At 44.5% G+C, this 22,594-nt stretch overlaps 1 protein-coding gene across 1 annotated transcript in view; it reads left to right on the forward strand.

The window, feature by feature from the left end:
- Positions 1-21,807: 21,807 nt before the first annotated feature.
- Positions 21,808-22,594, forward strand: part of LEKR1 (leucine, glutamate and lysine rich 1) — a 120,678-nt gene continuing 119,891 nt past the window's right edge. Inside the window, exon 1 of the mRNA XM_008142226.3 lies at positions 21,808-21,845. The gene's annotated coding sequence lies outside the window, so the exon portion shown is untranslated. The remainder of the gene's footprint in view (positions 21,846-22,594) is intronic.

The raw sequence follows: 22,594 nt of genomic DNA on the forward strand, positions 1-22,594 counted from the left end.
GGTAGACCAAGGCCGGGCCTGCCTGCAAAATAAGTGAAAAACTCCTCCACCCTACAGCCCAGGTGTAGATAAGGAGAGGTTGCCCCAGGCTGGGTACAGCAAGAATTTCAAGGTCTAGTATTTGGATATTAGCCTGAACGAAACAGCTTGCTAAGTAACTACATTTTGGCCTTATATGGTAGCATAAATTGTTTCCGGTTGCTAATGTGGTCGGAGGTATGAAAGATAGTGAGCCCACACTTTGTGGCTCCCCTGACCTCTTAGACGTCTCACTCTCTTCAGGCTGCCAAGACCATCAAATTTATGGTGTCTCTGTGAAAAACCCAAGGGGCAATGGCAAGCTGCATCTGACTTCCTTCATGTCTATTCTTTGCTTTTGAAGTGTGCTGCTTCGGAAATGAATCAAAATGCATCTCTGAACTGTACTCGCAATGTCACTCTTGCCCATTCTCTCACCTAGACCAGAATCCTGTTCTGACTGCCTGGGGTGAAAGTGCTGCCAGGGAAGCTTGTGATAAAAGCCGTGCGGGGTCCATTAGTTCAAGGCCTGCCCCATCTGCACTGTCAAATAAGTAGTAAGTGCAGATGTTTTATCTCCTGAGGTCAAGGGATTACTGCCTCAAGAGATTGTCCATGATCTATTTTGGTGGAGAAAATAAATGCCCAATAGTACATTTGTGTCAGTAGAGAGAGGACAAGTGCATCTGATTTAAAAGTTTTGAGAGTCATGTAACTACTATTAGGTAGAAATGTGTTCATTATTATAAGCTTAAACCCCTATTAGTCAGAGTAGTCAGTGGCAATGGGACCTGAATCCCACCTGCTTGGTCTCTCCTTTCCCCTCTGAACATCTCTCCACAGGCTTTACAAACCCCACAGTATGAAAAGTATTGCCTTATGTAATGTTAGTCAATTATAGTCTGACTAGGATGCTGTTGAGCATGAAAGAGAGCATGATGGATAATTATGCTAGACGACAGACACAACCTGGGACCTTCCTGGGAAAATAGGGATTATACCCTGAGTGGCCAGATTATTATGATCTCTGAACACATAATAATCTGGCCACTCAATATATATCCTACCTAATAATAGACAAATATGCAAATTGACCGTACCTTCGCTATGCCCGTGATTGGCCAGGACGTGCGGCGGGGCGGGACTTGGGGTGGCCGGGGTGGCCAATTGGGCAGGCTGAACGCTGAGCTCGCATCCCCAGCGGCGGCTCGAGCTCAGCGTCTGCGCCATGGCTGTGCTGCGACACAGAAGGGGCCTCTGGGGCATCGAGCTCACGTCCCACCGTGTACCATCAAAAGCGGGGGAGCTGGGTGCCTGTCCGCTCAGGCACCAGGCCTTTCAGAAGCCTCTGGTGGGGCGGAGGCTTCTGAAAGGCCTGGTGCACCAGCAGACAGATACCCAGCTCCCCTGCAATGGAAAGCAAAAGTGTGGGAGCTGGGTGCTTGTCAGCTCAGGCACCAGGCCTTTCAGAAGCCTCTGGTAGGGTGGAGGCTTCTGAAAGGCCTGGTGCACCAGCGGACAGGCACCCAACTCCTCCGTGATCAAAAGCGAAAGCATGTAGGGGACCCTACACATGCATGATTCAATCATGCACTGGGCCTCTAGTGTGTGTGTGTGTGTGTGTGTGCATATGCTGAGGGAGGGAGGAGTGAAGACTGAAGACAACTTAGAAGGAAGAGGGAGGAAAAGCGGAAAGAAAGGTGGCTGCCAGAGGGAAAGCCCGGGCGGGGCGGGGCGGGGCGGGGCGGGGCGGGGTGGGCCGGGCGGCAGTGGTATGGGTGCAGGTGTGGAGGCTGCAATGGCGGCGGCAGCGGCAGCGGCAGCGCACGCAGCCACAGCTGCTGCTTGCAGGATTTCCTGCAAATGGGCTACTAGTGTATATACATATACATACATATATATATATATATATATATATATATATATAGACCCGGTGCATGAATTCGTGCATGGGTGGGGTCCGGCCAGCCTGGCCAGGGAGAGGGGACATGGGCAGTTGGCTGGCCTGCCTGCTGGTTGAACTCCTGGTCGAGGGGACAATTTGCATATTAGCCATTTATTATATAGGATGTACACTGAGTGGCCAGATTATTATGCATTCAGAGATTATAATAATCTGGCCACTCAGTGCATTCCCTTTATAGATATCCTAATCCCAGTGTTACCTGCCTGAGGCTCCCTCCAAAGGGATACTGTTCTGTCCCCAGCCCCTGCTGGAGAGGCAGCCCCAGCTCATCAGGCTGACCCTGAGCCCCTAGACTGCAGTGTAGCTGAGCACGTGATCCGTGCTAAGTAACCGGGGGCTGGTGACTCTGCGAGACCTTGATGAGACTTGACTGGACATGACAAATCTGGCCAAGCAGATTCTCTCTTTCATGAATTGGAAGTAGTGACCAAAAGAAGCCAGGTGGGTAGTGATTCTATTTTTTCTTCACACTGTTAACATGTGGAACACACACTGCCATTGTCAGTAACATCTGTCGTAACACTGCAGTAATTCTCAACTGCTAGGGGGTGGGGTGGGGAAGCAGCAACGTAAAAATCTCCAGCAATGTCTGCTAAAACCACGAACGTACACACCCTTGACCAAGTAATTTCGAGTCTAGAAATTTATCCAACAGACATACTTGCACACTGGCAAAATGATATATGTCGGCTATTCATTATAGTAATGTTCTACTAGCAAAATATTGGCCAAAAAAGCCCACCTGAATGTTGATCGGTAGGGAAATTATTAAGTTATGTTATTAATGAGTATGTATCCATAAAGTGTAAAAAAAAAATAAATGTACTAAATGGAATAACTTTCAAATATGTTAACTGAAAAAGCAAGGTACCAAAGAGTGTAATGTAGACAGTACGCTGCAATTTGTATAAAATGTGGGGCAGAGCAAATGTGCGTGTGTTTTTGCTTGTATATGCATAACATAATAAGGATAATAAAGATTGTCTCGAGGCAAGGAAATTGGATGGCTGGGGGTGTGAATTGGCGAATTTTAAATGTACACTCTTTTATACTTATTGAATTTTGAACCATATGAATTTATGACCTATTTTGAAAATTAGTAAATAAATTAAAGATCTGGAATACATGACAGCTCTTAGGCAGGGAATATTTTTTTAAAATTTTCCTTAGAAATGTTGACTCTATCCTTGCCAACAAAGTCACATAGGATCCCTTAGGGCACGATGGACTCAGGAACATTGAAATTTGGAGACTGGCAGTTTTGGGTGGCAAAGTCCTGACTCATTCAGCACACATTTGCTAAGCACTTTGGAAATGCCCAACATTAATAAAAATAATTTACAATTGCACAAAAATGTGAATATACTTAATAGTGTTAAACTACACTTAAGATGATTAAGATGGTAAATGTTATATTTTATCTTACCACAATTTAAAAACAAAGTAATAATAAAAAGAGCCAAGTAAAATTATATATATTTACAGTTCACTTAGAGCTTGGATATAATCCAGTATTTTTCTAAATGATGTTTGACAAACATTTGATAAATGGTATAGAACTGGCAGAAGTGATAATAAAAGTGGTAAGTTAAAATCCAAATGGAGTGAACTAATCGTTAGGATAGAGGGATTAGCCATGTGCAGAACAAGAGGGGAGAAAGGGCCTATTAATTCTGATGGAGAAGGTCAGGGACATGTGCATTGTGATGGAGAAGAACAAAATGAAGACGTTCGGGTCTTACAGTTCTCGATTCATTCCTGGCTTGACTTGTCTGGCTAAGTGACTAAATTCCTCATTGCCTCTTTGTATCAAGGGTTGATATTATCCACTATTCAGGGCTACTGTCCATTGTAAATGAGGTAACTCAAATAAAGCCCCTACCAAGATGCTGGGCCCATAGTGTGTCTCCTGGTGAGATCCAGTGAGAACCTTGAAGAATGATTAGAAATGTGATAGTCTGGAAAAAGGCATTTCAACTCAAAAGACAATTACATCTGGGTGAGTCAAGCAAGAGAAGCCTTGAGGTGTTCTTAAAAGCCATTAGGGGACTTCAGTAACCCTTTAATGTGGCTAAATGCCAGTGCATTTTTTTATATTTCTTCTTTCCTTTTGTTTCTACTCATTTTCTTCTTTTGACTTCTTATTTTTCCTTTAGTCCTTTCCTTCCCCCTCTTTTTTTTTTTAAATATAAGAAGATAAGATTCTATTCAAAAGACCATCACTATTTTCCCAGGTAATCTTAAGAATATTATATAATTTTCCTAAAATAGCACAGTTTTATAGGCGTCAAGACCTGGAAAGAGTGTGATTTCAAATGTAAAACAAGGAGGACAGAGTTATTGGCCCCACTGAGACAAAGGAAAAATGATAACATCCACTATGTAATGAGAGCCTGTTAGGTGCTTCACATGGAGTAGGATTTCTCACAACTGCAAGGTACACATTAATCCTATTTTGCAGATAAGAAAAATCACACCCAGAGAGCTTAAGTGCCTAGACTTAGTGGAACCAGGATTTGAGTCCAAGTCTCAGTTGAAAGACCATGGTCTTTCCTGGGTACTCTCTTCCATCCCCAAATCTATTCATTTTCTTGGTCTCCCATATCCAGCCACATAGCCATGCTTGTAGTCTTTAGTTCTGGAAGCACTAGTCATGTTTTAATAGAAAGGAGTGATTGGGATAGGTCATCTGTATAAACAAGAAGGATGACAATAGTATTACTATCTATTGGTTCTGAGAGTGGAATTTTATTTAATACATACCAAAGTTATTAACAGCTTATTAAAGTACATGAAAGACACAGGAATGCCTTTGATTCCACCAGATTCTCATAATGATGAATACCGAGCCAGTGAATCCTCCTCCCCAAATTGTTTTGTTTTGAATGCCCAAGGTCGTATAGCTGACCTCTTTCTGTTATTCCAGTTGCTTCTGCAGTGAACAGACTTATCACCATGCAGAAAAACATGAAAGTGCATCCTCCACACGCAGGAGAAAAATGTATTGTTTTGAGGATTTAGCAACTATGGTACATATTTTATCCATTAGTTCTCTTAGTGACTTGAAGCAATTGTCAAGAAGCCTGCCTGCTTTTGGAATGGAGGCCTGCTTTGAATGCTGGTATGCATTCTTCAGTATTTCCAGTATGATTTGTAGAGCGCGACAGTGTTTCAACTGAACGGTGAGCATGTCTGGATACAACTATAATTGGAACAACTTATTGGGGAGTTTCTTTGTTCATAAGAGAAATGGTTCAAATATGATAGTGTGCAACAGCTTGATGACTCTTCATTTTTTAATTTTTATGAAATGCTTCCCTCTGGCCTAAGATGTCCTGACATAACTTTACCATTGGTGTCTATACACATACACCTCTATTTCTTAGTTCATTTCTAAGGTAATTTTTTCCCCTGGGGGAAGATAAGATTGAAATGTTGAAAGAGGAGGAAAATCAAGGGGTTTTGCTATCATTATAGAATATTCCTCATGTGGCTTTAGAGAATAGTTGTCCAAAGCTTTCATTTTATAGATAAGGAAAATGAGTCCCAGGGAGGCAAAGGTACATACTCAAGGTCACACAGCTGGATGGTCACAGCTCAGGGCTGGAATCCATTTCTTCTGACTTTCAGGTTGAGGTATGGCAGATGGATCAGAGGGAGCAAGCCTTGAAACAGTCTGAGGAAAACATGCCACTTTGAAACAATGTTCGTTTGCTCCTGGCGCCCTTCTGCTCCCTCCTCAGTTCCCTTATCAAGTTCTTTTGGTTGAAACTTACAGTGGGTTGAAACTTACTAGTATTCTTTGCCTTTTATCTGCCCTCATCCTTTCTTTTATCCCTTCTTAGCTCTACTCCAATTCCTGTATGTACTGCTGCTGCTTCCTAATGGGAAAGCGTTTTACAAACCTGTTCCAAATTCAAAGGAGGCCATTGAGTGAGGCAGTGCCAAATGCAAAGGCTAATAGTAAAAATGCAGACAATGAAAGAGAGGGTTTTATTTTTAATTACATTAAGTATGTAAGTAAGTAAGTGATGCTGGTTGGGAGAGGGGAGAGCTTAGTACGTAGAGTGGTTCTCAGCCTTCAAATAACCATTGAGACCACTGTCAACCATCTAACCATACAACCAAACCACCTGTATATAAAGTCAAGCTGAAAATCCATAGTAAAAATGAGAACTGTTAAAGAATTGCCCTTTAAGCCTATAAAACACTTTTTTTTTTTTTTAGTTCTTTACAGTTTACTAAGTACTTGCACATCCACTTCCTCTGTGGGCCCCAAACAACCATGTGAGCTCGCTAAGGTAATCTGGGTTGTTATTTAGAGGAAAAACAGAGGTTCATAGTTAGAGAGTCTTACTCAGGGCAGACACAAATCTAAGTCTTCTAATTCTATAAATCTCATGTTCTTTTCATTTCACCACTTTGTCTCTCCCCCCCCCCCAAAAAAAAAGCCCAATAGCAAACCTTCACAGTTTTGGAAATTGGGCCAAATCTGTTTAGAAGGTGTGCTGGTTAATGTTATGTGCCATCTGCAACAGGTCCAGGCTGCTGTGCAAGCTGTTTTGCTTCGTGGACACGTGATTCCAGAAGGTTATGTTGATATTATTTCAAGACACTATTTCCTGGATGCTGTGGCAGGTGGGTCAGAAGGTGAGTCACAGACGTGCACACTGGATAGAACTGGGCTGTTTTCTGCATGGTACAAATATGATAGTACACACTTGCTAATTTACTCCTGTTGTACATACACACAGAGGTTTTATGGATGAAAGAGCTGAGACCTGTGTGAAAGTGGGCTTCCTAATTTAGAACCCCAGTCTGAGACTTGTCTCCCTACTCACAGGGCCTGAAGAGCCCGCTTCTGCTCTGTTCACCTTGGGCCTGGAAGAGCAAAGAACAAGCATTCCCTTCAGGCAGCTCAGTCTTAAGGAAAGAGAAGGGAAGGGGTTGGGCTACTGATGCACTGTTACTCTTTCCAAACTCAGAAGTCACTTTATCTCCTCTTGGGCAGAGTAAATAAGGCAGCCAGAGGAGCCAGGATTATCACATTAGTGGAATTCCCTCCACGTGGAAGGAGACACCAGGAGTGGAAAGACATGCCTCATATATAAAGAAATTCAAGTTAGGAAAGATCACATAACTTAACATAGGTGAAACACTTGGGGCCTGGTCTAGAGCCAGTATTTGATTAATGGAAGTTCTATTAATTAGACATCCACAGATTAATTTCTGGTCTCAGCTCCTCCATTAACTGTGTGATTCAGGACAAAAGATCACATCTGTCTTCTCAACCGCTGAATCCCCAGAACCAAGACTGGTGCTTTGCATAGCACCTGTAATAATAATATCAACAACAACAACGTTTTCTAATTAATTAATTATCATCTGAATTTGTTGCCATCCATAAAATGTGGAATTTGATGCTGATGACATTTAAATTTCTTCATCACTCTGATGAGTTTTATTCTATAATAGGGAGACTCGGGAAGTCTGATACACCTCTGTTTTTGTTCTTTTGTTTTTTAAAAAGACACTAGGATTTGCTGCCAGCATTGGCATTTAGTCTTGGTATAATGAAATCCAATGTTGAGCAAGGGCAATTCATTAGAATAGTAACATGGTATAATTCCCTAATAATGTTAGGGTTAATTAATTTTTCTCTACTCCCCAAATAATCTGGTCAATTTTAGTAATAATGTCAGCATTTTCTTCCACTTCTTATAATTTTTTAAAACTTTTATTTGCATGTGATAAATAGCTTATCTCTACTAGGGAAGTGTTCATAGCTATGCTACTATAAGATTTTCTCACTTTAAAAGTTTAGAATTTTTTAAAAACATGTTTTTATTGATTTCAGAAAGGAAGGGATAGGGAGAGAGAGATATGAATATCAATGATGAGAATCACACTGGGGATGCAGCCTGCAACCCAGGCATGTGCTCTGACCGGGAATCGAACCATGGCTTCCTGGTTCATAGGTTGATGCTCAACTACTGAGCCATGCCAGCTAAAAGTTTATTATTTTATGGAACAAATCTAATGTCACCAAGCAGTCAGATTATTGTCTTAGAAAATAATCTCTTCCACTAAGCCAAAAGCAAAACCACTCTTCAATTGTTACCATATTAGAATGAGAAAGTAGGCTCAGGTACTAATATGACCAGGACACAGAGCTAGTAAATTGCTAAGCTTAGTTCTGAGCACTTTTTAAAGGTGCCTTTGTATCTTATTATTATCTTATTAAGTTATTGGTATTTATAACCAGGTGCAACAACATCTGCTGTGAAGCTAGAAAATTTTCATGTTTCAGATGAGGGCACGCACAAAATATAGAATTCAGAACTTTTTCATTAGAAAAGATAACATTTCTTATTTACATTTGAACGGATTTGCCAAACAAAGCCCAATATGCTAAATCTAAAGTGAACAGTCTCAAAAGGCACAGTGAAAAATACCACGTTAGCTGAATGATTTCAGCAACTCTATAAACAGACTCAGACCTCCTTTATGGCCTGCTGTTTCAGTTTGGAGTCTAAAAGACTATCTGTCTACTTTGTGTCTGACTTATTTCCCTGTCAGACAGGAACTGGAATTTGAACTTTGCTCTCCAAAAGCCAAAGGCCAACTAATTTAGAAGGAGACTCTCAAAATCAATGGTGGTTTCTTCTAGTTTCATTAGTTCTGTCTAAGGTGATTAAAGGATTTGATTCTCAGATAACCATGATCCTTATTGCTATTTTTACAAATCACATTAATTTCTATACTTAGTTCTGATCACTTGTGGCATTCCTGGGGCAAGTCTGGATCCATGCAGCATTCCAGCCCTGGATGCCTTTTCAAGTTTCCAACAGAATACTGTGCTGGTGAGTGATGATACCTTTGTTATAGTAGCCCCAAGGTGTGGAAGTTGTTTCCTGTAGTATAGACTCAGCCCGACCCTTCCACTTGTTGAAACATCTGCAAATACTTTTTTCATTTCAGAGGCATCTGACCACAACTAGCCTCCCATCTGGATTACTTCCTTTTTCCTGATTGCTCATGCAAGACATCAATAATCTAGGAAGGCATTTAGCAACAGAGAAACTGGGAGGGCCCATAGATTAGAGTGGAGCACCTGGAGGTTAGTTCTTATGGGTTTTCTCTCATACTCATTCATTAATTGACTCATTCAACCATCATCATGTATTGGGTGGTACTAGCCATGCAAATAACAACAAGCAGCAGTTTCTGTCCTCAAACAGGAAACCATCTATTGTATGCTGCATGTATCGTCTTGAGGTAGGAAATTGTTATTAATCAGTTTACAATAATAAACTACATTTACCAAATGTCTTCTATGTCTAAAGTTCCACAACTGCTTTAATTCTTACCTTTGGTAGGTATACAGTTTATGGAATATTTTACTTAATCTCTTTGTTTCCCCACCTTGAAGCTGCATAAAATCCAAAGCAATACTCTCTAAAGGCTTTTGTAAGTAATAATAAATAATTAAGAAATACCACAGGAATCTTTACTTGTTAAGTGAAATGATCAGTTGTATAGTGCAAAGTGCTCATACTCCTTCATATGTTTCATTTGCTTTATACCTATATATTAAGCTACAAAACTAACTGCTTAACTATTGTTAGAAAGAAACTATATTTAACAGGTGTTAATGCAGTTGGGTCATTTTTATGCTCTTATATGATATCAATTCCAAGTTTTAAAATATATTTATATTTTGCACACATGGGCACATTTCAGTATTGCATTTAAACTCTCATTTTATTATAATCAAATCATACAAAGATCTAATTAACTCTGCCTTAGGAGTTGTTGAGCAATAATTATACCTTCAAAGCACCAAGAGTTTTAAGGTGTATATAGGGTGTGGCTCATGCACCCAGGATTTCAAAACCACATGGTTCTTCAGGACCTGTTAGGGCTCATCTATTTGCACATTTCCCCTGCAGGAGTTTGAACTAATCAGGTCACTACAGCCTGACACTGCAGTCCCTATCACCCACTGTTTGCAACATGACATAATGTCAACAGACCACGGGGAAGTTAGCAACAGGAAAAGGAAAATGCTTTAATACCCAAGGCCATCCCCAGGATTCAGCAGGACATATATCCCATATCAAATCATCTGGTATCAAATCCTGCAAATGAGCCCGGCCAATGGATTGAGTCATAGTCTCTGACTTAGCCTGTTCTCTAGTTGCAATGCAATATGGAGGCAAGCTGTTGTGAGTTGACAGTTCTTCCAAGTTTGCTAAAACTGAAAAGGCAAGTTGTTGCTCTATTAGTGCTGCTTTTTTGCTGCAGAACATTTCACATGGCATCATGCATTGGCTAGTCTTCATCTATCTAGATATTCATTGGACATCTTGGAAGCTGATAGGGGTTGGTTCACTTATTCCCCATCCCCCAGTGCTCCCTGTCTTACTACTCATAACACAGCAATGCTATTAAATACAACAGGAAGATACATCTCAAGGGGCAGTGGGAGCTAGTTGCCGGAGATGAGAACTTGGAAGAACAAAGAGAGCCACTGAAACCTTGTGGTGTTTTGTTCAAATTAGAAAAAGACACCCCTCCCTCAGCCCTAAGTAAAACACATGACAGTAGGTGAAGCGAGGGGCTAGAGTTCAATGCCTACCCACTCCTCTGCCAGGCACTATCATATGTACAGTCAACCAACTGTGCAAGTGTATGGAACCCTGGTTAAAACAAACAAATGGGGGCATTTATAGCTTTAAAATGATTGCAGAGGGCACTAAGAAAGATGGCGGCAACTTTAATATGGAGAATGATGAAAACAGACAGTATTGCATGGTTTTCTTATGATTTTTTAAGTAGAAGAAGACTGATTAAGCATGGTAACTGCCTTTTGATTCAAGTTAATACCACTTATCTCTGGGTGGTGACTTTTTCTTTCCCTCTCAAGGGATCTCTTGGAAAGACCAGGAACCAAAGATGTATGTAAGGTATTGCTATTCCTAAGGTGATCTGTATTGAAATAGAGACCAAAAACATTGAAACATTAAGCCAGTTTTGTCTATTCACTGCTCCATCCCGGAACAATGCCTGACACACAGTCAGTAAGTCCCTTAAAATGTTGATTGAGTAAATCTCTAATCCTAGACTTTCAGTCATTGAGCAATAGGTAATTACAGCAAGAAGGTCTCTTACCTTCAAGATCCTACAAATCAAATGAGGAATCCATCATCAATTACTTTTCTCTTTGGTACTTCATAGGCCAGAGGTTTCAGTTCTCTTATACTAGTAAAATACCATCACCACAGACACTACTCAAATAAGAATTATTTTTACAAACTTCCATTGCACATCATGAACTACTTGTCCACCAACAATTGAAATGTCTATCAGCCAAATATTTTACGAAAGGATACAGCCGCCCACACTGTATTTCAGTACCTGATAGACTACAAATGAAAAAAAAAATGTGGTGACACAGTTGTATTTAAACATTATTTTACACTTTTGCTATTTTATATATGGTTGCCATAACAGTGATGTATTATTGATAGCGAACGAATAGATCATCTCCCTCCAAAGATCTCAAAAGCACCTGGTGAGTAAGGAGAGGTGTGCCCCACACCTCTGGTGAAGTAGGTATTCTGTCAGCATTATTCCCATTACACTGGGTCACACATGAGTCAGTGGTAGGGCTGGCATTACTCTTGCATGACACTTTCGTTCACAGCTCTAATCCATCAGAGAATAATGGCTACACATGCATTCTTTCCCTCATTCCTCCTTTCATTCAACATATTCATCTGATGTAGTTCGCTAGGCAGGCTCAGTCTCTAGTTCCTTACTGAACTCACATCATACAAACATTACAATCTGTAAAAAAAATATTGATCATAACAATTATTTAAAATTTAGAGCAGAGGTTTTTCTGCACATAATGATTAATCCTAATGGTTTCATACTGACATACCTACCAGTGAGTCACATGTACGCTAAGGAAATGACTGAAATACAAAAAAATTTAAAGATATACTTCTCTCGCCCAACTGGCATGGCTCAGTGGCTGAGCATCGACCTATGAACCAGGAGGTCACTGTTCAATTCCCCGTCAGGGCACATACCCAGGTTGCAGGTTCCATTCCCAGTCGGGGGCATGCAGGAGGCAGCCCATCAATGATTCTTTCTCATCATTGATGTTTCTATCTCTCGCTCCCTCTCCCTTCCTCTCTGAAATAAAAATATATTTGAAAATAGAAAGAGAACGTTTTTAAAAAAGATATACTTCTTATTTGTTATAGATCTTAATCATGTGTTCATAAAGCTTATTTTTTTCAATGTTTGCCTGGTACAGCTAAATACTTGCGTTTTCTGTGTCTAATTAGAGGTTTCCGCCGCGTATTATAGCTGAGTTCGTACAAGATGTTCAAGACCATGAAAAGATGAATGTAATGGCTTCCTGGTGTCACGGTCTGAATTTTTTTCAGTTCATTTGTTCTTTTCAGTAACCTTACTGTTTGTACTCTCTCTTGCTGCATTCACAATTATCCCTCTTGCCAGACCCTGCCTCCAGACTTCACTGTATAAATTCAATTTCATGCACGTCTATGCAAGCCGTGTGCAGCGCCTGTTAAACGAGGTAATAGCAACAAGCTGAAGGCACATTTTAGGACCTCTGAGTTCCATGTTGCAGTGCTTTCTCGACAGTTACCTACTCCTGGGCGCAGTGCAAGACACTGATTCACACGGGTCATTGTCAGTGTGAGCCTCGCAAACCGGTTTGCTCATAGAATCCACTCCCCGAATTGTGCAAGTCGAATTGTGCACATATCTTCTCGGGCTCCCCAGCCCTTGCGGCTCCCCCGCCCCCCCGCCCACCCCCCGCAACCCCCTGCCCTCGCTGCCCCTGGGAAGAGTTCTGATGCTCCCCAAGGCCACTGCCTGGAAGGGCTGGTGCGCCCGCTGCCGCCCCCCGGGCAGAGCCGGCACCGGCCCAGGCGGCGGCTGCGTGACAGGAGGCACTTCCCAGCCCGACGCGGCGGTAATGCAGACTGATCTCATCGCCGGGCGTCACGACACGCGCTTCCTCTGCTGCACGCGGCGTAGCGTGAGAGGCGCCGGCGGCCCGGCCCACCCGGAGCTGCGTGCAGCCCGCCCGGCCTCCGGGCCCGCAGAGCAGAAGCCGGTTCAGCCGCGGGTAACGCCGGTCCTCAGCCGTCCTTTAGCCGGCCCCGGACGCCAACCACGAATCTAATCCCCCCACCTCCCCGCGAGCGGTGGCCTTCGCACCAATCAGCCCCCGCGGGCCCTGCCCCTTACCGCCCCCCCCCCCCCGCCCTCGCCCCAAGCACAGCTGCCACCGCACCCGGAGTTCAGGAGAAGGCGCCGGGTCGCGGGGGTCAGTCGCCTGGCAACGCAGCTCGGCTGCTGTGCACCCGATTCCCGGCAGCCGCCCCACCCCCGATCCCCGGCGGGGCGCTGTGGGGGGTCTCTTCCCGGGTGTCCCTACCCCGGGCGGACCGCCCGCGCCCCCTCCTGCGCAAAAGGGCGGGGCGCGAGGCTGCCACGCTGCTGCGGCCTCCCGGCCTGGGACCCCCCGACGGAGCGATCGGGCACGGCGGGCGCCAGAGCCGCCAAGGGTGCTGAGTGGGGTCCCCAGGGCGAGACCGATTCCTCGCCCGCGTCTCCCCGCCCCCGTACCCCCCCCCCCTCCTTCCCCAGAGGTGTCTGCTTTGCAGCAGCGGAGGTGGAAGCTTTTTGGCATCAAGTTGGGGGCATCGCCCTCTCGGCTGAAGTTGGCTGGGGACGCGGCGCGCGGGCGGCGGGGGGGAGGGGAGGGGCGGGGAGGGGACACGAGCAGAGTCTGGGATCCTGGCAGGATTAGGCGGCCGGGTCGGCACGCGAGGCGGTTCCGGCCCCCGGGGGAGCCCGGGCGCGCACGGAAGCCGGGAGAGCAGGCGGCGGGGGCGGGGTCTCGGGGTTGCGTGACCTGCCTGCCGGGCGGCCGCACGCACTTCGTGCCCGGGGCAGCCCTCGCCGCCCTGGCTGCCGCGGGGCGGGAGGCGCAGGTGCAGGCGGGCGGCGCCGGTTTCCACTTTTACAACCTGGCGGGGAGGGCAGTCACGCTATGTTTCTGGGACAGGGAGTGAGTTCCCCGGGGAGGACACAGCGTCTCCTTGTTACCAGGACGTGGGCAACGCTCGGTAATAAAACCCGCTCCGACGGGACGTGGGAAACGCGCCGGGAAGCAGAGCTGCTCCATCCATAAGCCGTCCCGCCAGGGGAGCGTTCCCGGGCCAGCCGGGCGCTCCGCGCGGCGCACAGGTGCGTGCGGCCGGCCGGGGTGGCAAGCTCACACGGAAAGGAACCCGAGCGGAGACTGCCGGCTTCGGGGCACGCACGTTTTGTCTGCTCTGCACGAAGCTCATTCATAACAGTCAAGGCTGCGTGCGTGGCTGTCACGCCTCCCAGAAGCGTACGTCCCAGGGAGTTTTATTTTAAAAGCGGAGGTGCCTCAGTTCTCTGGCACGCTACCTGGGGAGGACCTCCCTTAGGCGGCGACGCAGGAGTCCCACGGGCATTAAGAAAAGAAAGAAAGAAAGTTACAGATGTTATGTATAAAGTGTCAGACTCTTAAGTTCCTTCGCAAGATCCCATAAACAAAATATGTACTTTGCTCAGACACATTATTTATAGAATTCAAATGTTTGGAGATTTGTTGATAAATCAAGTTTGGAGGGCGAGACAAAAATATGAACACCGAGACAGATTAATAATACAAAACCACTCCGGTCAACTGAAAGCTGGAAAAAGTCCACATTGGCTTATTTTCTATTTAAACTTTGATTTGGTGGATCTATGCTCTTATTTCCCTAATACTACCCATAAGCCTAGAATGCCTAGCTACACACACACACACACACACACACACACACAGGCACAATTTATTACACAAGTAACACACCATTATTGAAGAGGGGGATTCTCTGGGGTTAGGATACCTACTGTACACTGTAAAATACACACGTTCGCCTCCCAGTTTACGTGGAAAGAGAGAGCAAGAGTCGCTGTTTAATTGTAAAATGTTTTCCTGGCTGACGCTGATTCTCACTTAAGTTTATATAGCAATGTTGGTCTAGAACTCTCTCCTTCTGGAACAGAACTGTCCCTCTTCTTCAGATTCTGCCCCTATTTTTCTAGACATGTAATTAGAAAGGGAGGCGTCGTCATGTGTGGCCTTGCCTCCCTGGTTCCCACAACTGGTCAGGAGGCATGTGTCTGACTCCTTCTGGCTTCCGGGATTTGGTCAAGGAGCTGATGTATTCCCCAAGACGTGCCAGCCATTTCCTGACCTTTTTCTAACTGTAGGTTGGGAGTAAACAGAAGCCTCCTCTCTTTCTCTTGGTGGCAAAACTGGACCACCAACTGACTTCCCCTGTGCAGAGACTGTAGAAGAGACCAACTTTCATACAGTGATAGATTCAAGGGGCTGAGACTCTCTGAGACTTTTTAGAGTTCCAGAATTCGTATGTGACATTCTCAAGGCAGTCCAGTTTCCTGCTTTCTTGAAGCTTGGTTATTCAGCATTTTTTAAAAAAATATATTTTATTGATTTTTTTTACAGAGAGGAAGAGAGAGGGATAGAGAGTTAGTAACATCGATGGGAGAGAAACACCGATCAGCTGTCTCCTGCACACTCCCTACTGGGGATGTGCCCACAACCAAGGTACATGCCCTTGACCGGAATCAAACCTGGGACCTTTCGGTCTGCAGGCCGACCCTCTATCCACTGAGCCAAACTGGTTAGGGCTTATTCGGCATTTCTGTTGGTTCTGTGAGGTACTCTGGTATCCTAATAAAATATACATTGATAGAAATAATTAACAAAATGTATATTTATAATGCTATTTGGAATACACTTTACAATTATGTCCTTTTTAACTTGCTTTTTCCACAGAAAAATCTACTTGGGACATTCATCATCATTTTTAATAGCTGTACATCTTGTTGTTTGATAAACCAATTTATTTTACATTTTGGTATTTCCAGCTTTTAAACATTATAAACAAGACTGTGATGAACACTAATAAGAAAGAACTTTTCCAGAAGCTTCCAGCAACCTTCTCTTGGAGCTGGTTTGGTCAGAATTGGGTCATAAGCCAATTCCATTAAAATCACCAGTAAAGGGCCAGGGCAGAGGGTTCGACTAATCTGAGTTCATATCTGGAGTTGGGCTAATTTACATGTGCTTAAAGGGTAGAGAGTGGAAATTTGTTCAATAACCATATTCTTAGGGCCAAAAAGAATTCACTACACAAGTCATTCCTGCACAGATGACAATACATATGAACTCTTAGAAATGCTATTTAAACATTTTGACCTTCATTTTAGTAGGTCCTCAAGTTTACACTGCGCACAAAATGGATTCAAGGATATAAAGAGTATAAACCAAAAAAATAGTATTTTGTGACCAGAGCCCATCCAGACCAGTTACTTGGTATTTCAAAATACACAAAGTAGCTTTGTACAGAGATCCAAAACTTTAAATGTCGATTAGCAGTTAAAAACACACACGAGTATGAGGAAAGAAAATCCAGTCTGCGTCTTGGTGGGAAACATGTGTTGGGGTAAGTGTAACAAAGCAAGTGGTCACCTGTAGTTGACCCCTTTTTTGAAAACTGGAAGCTGTGTTGGAAAAGTCATGAAGAAAGTCAGTCTAAGACAACGTTAAGTTTCCGGAATTAGATACGTTTCGGGTATTGACATATGTTACTAACCCACAGCAGGCTGATGCCCTGTGGGTACTGGCTGGCTGGCAGAGTCCACTAATACCATACACGAGGCCCATGGGCTTCTGCTTCCTCTCACGTTCGGTCCAAGTACACTTCAGTGCGCATGGGTTGGACCACGCCCTTGACCACTTCGACCTTTTGGGGGAACATAAGCAGTAAGTAGGGTCTGACTGAGTTATGCATGTTTGGGAGTATTCTCAATAAATAAGACATGTGTGAAGTACCTGGCAGATAGAATGAGCCCAATAAATGTTCCTTTTTTAAAAAATTATGTACTTGCATTGGATGGAACCCAGAAGTAGCAATGGAAGCTGTGATTGCCGCCCTGGAAGGCCTGCTTACAACCCTTTTATTCAAACGTTTGATGGGACAGCACTCTGTTCTGGCTCACGGGATAAAAATAAAGTGAGCTAACCGTAGTTTTGCTATGCTCCCTTTGTACAATTCTGGGCTCATTTTGAAATTAGCAATCTTGGGTAGATTTTCCTAGTATTTTTTTTTTTTTATCAGACTTGCAGATAAAGTGCCTATTCTCTCACATGTTTTTCATCAGGGAAGGGGGAGAGGAGAGGAGGGGGTATACCATGAATTAAAATGAATGAGATGAATGACAATGCCCTGCGGGATAAATATCTTAGGTAAATTCATAACAGAAACAAAAGTATAGACACTGTATTAACATTTTAACATTAAAACACAAAGGTCTGTAGATCATGTGGAAAGCTCTACTTTAGTCATTTTACAGACTCTGTTCCCCAAACTAGGGGATATTTTTTTCAGGGGTCATTGACCCACACAAGAAATTAATAAAGGGTCACAGAAGAGATTAAACGTAACTTAGTTCTCGCTGGATTATTTTTAAAGGTCACAGTAAAATGTGAAACTGCCGATTTAAAATTTAAGAACAGGATAATAAAAAAACTTAAGAACAGGATAAAACAAAACTTTATTCAATATAGCCAACGATGGGAATATTTTAAATTCTACTTCAGTCAATATGGCCAATAATATGGTGAGAGAAAGAAGTGGAAAGAGAAAAAGGGTAGGGAAAGAAACCTTGACAGACAGAGGGAGAAACCGACACCAACCGAGAGCCAAGAAAAACACATATCAACACTGGCGAGAAGCTTATTGGATTACTTTTTTAATAAACCTATTTTGTAACACTCTGTCACACTCTTCGTCTGTGTTGTGATCTTTTAACTGCTATTCTTTAACAAAGGCTATTCTTCACAATTTATCAACTTTATCCTTGAAATTCTTATAGTGCTTACAACTGTTCAACAGAACTTTCTTTGATGATAAAAAGTTCTACATATATGTGCTGTCCTGCGCAGTAGCAACTTATAATTACTGAAGATTGAAATATGGCTACTGCAAAAAGGAATGTAAGTTTTTATTATACTTCATTTAAATTAAATAATCACATGGGGCTATCTTATGGGACAGTGCAGGTCTAAGGGACATTTACAATGGAAGGAAAATTGGTTTCAAGGCCAATAAGCAGGCTGTACTTGACCACTTCATCGGCTGTCCTCTGCCTTCCTAATCCTTTGTTCAGTCCTCTGTACTTTTCTCTCCCAGATGAAGAAATATGCTCTCTTTGAGTATAAAGATGTTCTCTTTCTGTATAAACAGAAAGTTGCTGGTAGGCATTGGGGCAAAAATAACAGTCAGGTTAAAGTGTACAGGGTACATACATCTATTTCCAAGAGTTTAATTTTTTTTCCTTTTTATATCTTTATTGTTGATAGTACTACATGTTATTTCCAAGACTTTTAGTGCTTTGAGGAACAAGGCTTTTGGAAGTGTTCAGGACGTCATGCTGTCATTTTCATTAATAATAGCTATCAATCAGCAGTCTGACTCCTGTTCCAGCAATGTTCTGCAACATTTGATCATTTCTCTCAATCTACTTTCTAATAAATTTTCTTTGTATTCATTCAGCCTTACTTCATTCAGTAGTGACAAGCCTCTCTCCCTGTTAGCGAGTAGTGGATATTTTGTTTCTTGGAAGAGCTGCATTTTGGACCTCATATAACCTTCAAAACGGAGAGATCTGGATATGAATGAGTCACCTGCAAATCATACCAATGTCTGCCCGTCTGGGTTAGTCAGTTCCTGAGCTTCACCCCATCCTGGTAGGTAGTGCTTGTTGCATAGTGGGCTATCAACAAATACCTGCTTTATGAATGAAGGAAAGGAAGTCAGATACGTGTATGGCTGGGCAGTCTTTTAAAAAGAAATAAGTTGTGGACTTAAAAGAATGTATTGTTGAAGGAGAAACCAAGATGGCGGCATAGGTAAACACCTAAACTGCTGCCTCACACAACAATTTCAAAACTACAACTAAAAGACAAAACGGACATCATCCAGAACCACAGGAAGGCTGGCCGAGTGGAAATTCTACAACTAGAAGGAAAGAGAAAAGCACACTGAGACTCAGAGGAGCTGCAGGAGGCAGAGGTACTAAGACGCGCATGCGGAGAGGACTGGCAACTGAGTGCGTGGCTGGCTTTCTCAAGTGGGAGGGAGACAAAAGCTCCCGACTGCGCTGAACTCCAGTTCCGGGTGAGACTCTGGGGACCCAGACTCATTCAGGGAGAAACTGGACTGTCTGGCAGCAGGCGGAACTCAAAGGTGGCTTTCTCTCAGAGGTGCTTGCAGCGATAACCATGGGACACTGAGACACAGGGGCCTATTAGGGCAGAGCAGATGGGGAAACCAATGCTGTCTGCTCCGCCCTGAGACTCCGCCCCATCAAAGCTGAGCACAGAGGCTTTGGTAAGTCTTGTCTCATAAGGGTGTCTCCAGCACAGAAGTTCTCCCAGCGTAGACACAACTGATCCTCACAGCCAACTGGCCTGGAGATCAATTCCTCCCAGTGATATCAACAACAATCAAGGCTTAACTACAACAAGACTGTGCACACAGCCCACAAAGGGGTGCACCAAGAGTGTCCACCTCAGGTAACTGGGGAGGTTGAGCCACTGGGCCCTATAGGACACCTAGCACACAAAGCCACTCTATCAACTCAGGGAAGCAGCCAAAATGTGGAGACAAAGAAACAGATCACAAATGAAAGAAATGGAGGAAAGCAAACGACTGGATATAGAATTCAAAACCACGGTTATAAGGTTTTTCAAGAATTTTCTAGTAAAGGCTGATAAATTTAGCGAGACCCTCGAGGATATGAAAAAGGATCATCTAGAAATTAAGCATACACTGACTGAAATAAAAAATACAGAGATCTAACAGCAGACTAGAGGATCGCAAGAATCAAGTCAAAGATTTGAAATACAAAGAAGCAAAAACACCCACTGGAAAAGCAAAAAGCAAAAAGAATCCAAAAATATGAAGATAGTGTAAGGAGCCTCTGGGACAACTTCAAGCGTACCAACATCCGAATTATGGGGGTGCCAGAAGAAGAGAGAGAGCAAGATACTGAAAACCTATTTGAAGAAATAATGACTGAAAACTTCCCCCACCTGGTGAAAGAAATAGACTTACAAGTCCAGGAAGCGCAGAGAAGCCCAAACAAAAGGAATCCAAAGAGGACCACACCAAGACACGTCATAATTAAAATGCCAAGAGCAAAAGACAAAGAGAGAATCTTAAAAGCAACAAGAGAAAAACAGTTAGTTACCTAGAAGGGAGCACCCATACGACTGTCAGCTGATTTCTCAACAGAAACTATGCAGGCCAGATGAGAGTGGCAAGAAATATTCTAAGTGATGATTAGCAAGAACCTACAACCAAGATTACTCTACCCAGCAAAGCTATCATTCAGAATTGAAGGGCAGATAAAGAGCTTCACAGATAAGAAAAAGCTAAAGGAGTTCACCACCACCAAACCAGTATTATATGAAATGCTGAAAGGTATTCTTAAGAAGAGGAAGAAGAAGAAAAAGGTAAAGATAAAAATTATGAACAACAAATACATACCTATCAACAAGTGACTCTAAAAACCAAGTGAATAAAAAAATCTGATGACCAGAATAAACTGGTGAATAGAATCAGGGGCATAGAAAGGGAGTGGACTGACAATTCTCAGGGGGAAAGGGGTATGGGGGGTGCGGGAAGAGACTGGACAAAAATCGTACACCTATGGATGAGGACAGTGGGATGGGGGGTAAGGGCAGAGGGTGGGGTGGGAACTGGGTGGAGGGTAGCTATGGGGGGAAAAAAGAGGAACAACTGTAATAATCTGAACAATAAAGATTTATTAAATTAAAAAAATATGAACAAAAAAAAGAATGTATCGTTGAAAGTATTACAGATATCCCTTCCTTTTTCCCCATTGACTCCCTCCATCCTGCTTCCACCCCGCACCCCCAGGCCTTCACCAAATTATTGTCTGTGTCCATGGGCTACGCATTTTTGCCTGTAAGTTCCCCCAAGATAGCTTTAGAGCTGAACCTTTCATTTCGACTACTCTTGGACTAGGACAGTGGTCGGCAAACTCATTAGTCAACAGAGCCAAATATCAACAGTACAGCGACTGAAATTTCTTTGGAGAGCCAAATTTTTTAAACTTAAACTTCTTCTAACGCCACTTCTTCAAAATAGACTCGCCCAGGCCGTGGTACTTTGTGGAAGAGCCACACTCAAGGGGCCAAAGAGCCGCATGTGGCTCGCGAGCCGCAGTTTGCGGACCACGGGACTAGGATGAAAATGTTACCAACGTCTTCTCAGCTGCAATCAGAGACCAGAGAGTCCCCTGCACACCCTTGACCTCTACGGGCATCGCCCCCCTTTCCGCTCAGGAACAGGAACTGCCGCGTCCTCCACGCGGGCCCCAGGACCAGGGTCAGAGGTAGACACGCCACGCTCCCAACCCAGGAGGCAGAGCTGGGCCCGCTCCCTGCGTCCCACGGTCGCCCCCGACCCCAGCCCCCTCCCCACCGTCCTGCGTCTCAAGCACTCAGCGTCAGAGGAGCCATTTGCCCGGGACCCCAACGCGAGCTTCCCGCTTGCGCCGGGGGCCTCGCGTGGGCCGTGACGCCACCGCGCCCTGACGTCACGTCGACGTGCAGCGCGGTCTCCCAGGAGACTGGGGAAGCCGTTTCGCACCCAGCGGCGTCCAGGTCTAGGTGAGAGACGGCGAATGGCTTCCTGCGCCGCGGGGGCACCCGGTTCCCCGGGACGCAGTTCCGGCGCGGAGGCGTGCCGGCACCGGGAGAGGGCCGGAAAGCGGGGCGCGGCGCCCCCTGGCTGGTCCCCGCGAGCCCGCCCGCCCGGCCCGGCATCCACTTCCCCCGCCCCACCGCAGTGCGTGGCCGGGCCTCCGCGCCGCGCCTCCCGCCTCCTCTTCCTGCCGCGGCAGGTCCCGCGGGAACGGGGTTAGGCAGGGACACATTTCACAAGCCTCCCAGCAGCTTGGCCGGCCTCGTAGTTGGTCTTTGTTTGGAAAAGTCCGCCGCTCAGGAGGAAAGTCTTAGGACGGCTCCCGCTTCACCTGACCCTGACCTGCTCCTTTTGGGTGACTCACGCCGGGGGGATAGTTCTTGACGAACGGGCCGGGAGCTAACGGCCCGTCGTGAGCCTGGCGGGGGGGCGGGAATCGGAAGTGAACAGTCAAGAACATTTCTGTGTTTTTGACATTTTCCTCCTGACCCTGTGAGAGAGAGCAGAGTCAGGAACACCTTACATAGCTGCTGCCAGTTATCGCCGCCGCCGCACCTCTTGCCAAAGGGCAGCCTACCCGAGTTTCAAGTGAAAGAATAAAAGGGGCTCATTTGATAAAACATGCAAAGTAATGTAAAGGAAAAATTGAAATTAACAAATTTCCCTGTGGCCCAAAGGAAGAGAGACCTTTCCCCTCCCTAGGTTGAGAAACTTC

Source organism: Eptesicus fuscus, chromosome 3, assembly GCF_027574615.1.
Source record: "Eptesicus fuscus isolate TK198812 chromosome 3, DD_ASM_mEF_20220401, whole genome shotgun sequence".
NCBI classification, from domain to species: Eukaryota; Metazoa; Chordata; class Mammalia; order Chiroptera; family Vespertilionidae; genus Eptesicus; species Eptesicus fuscus.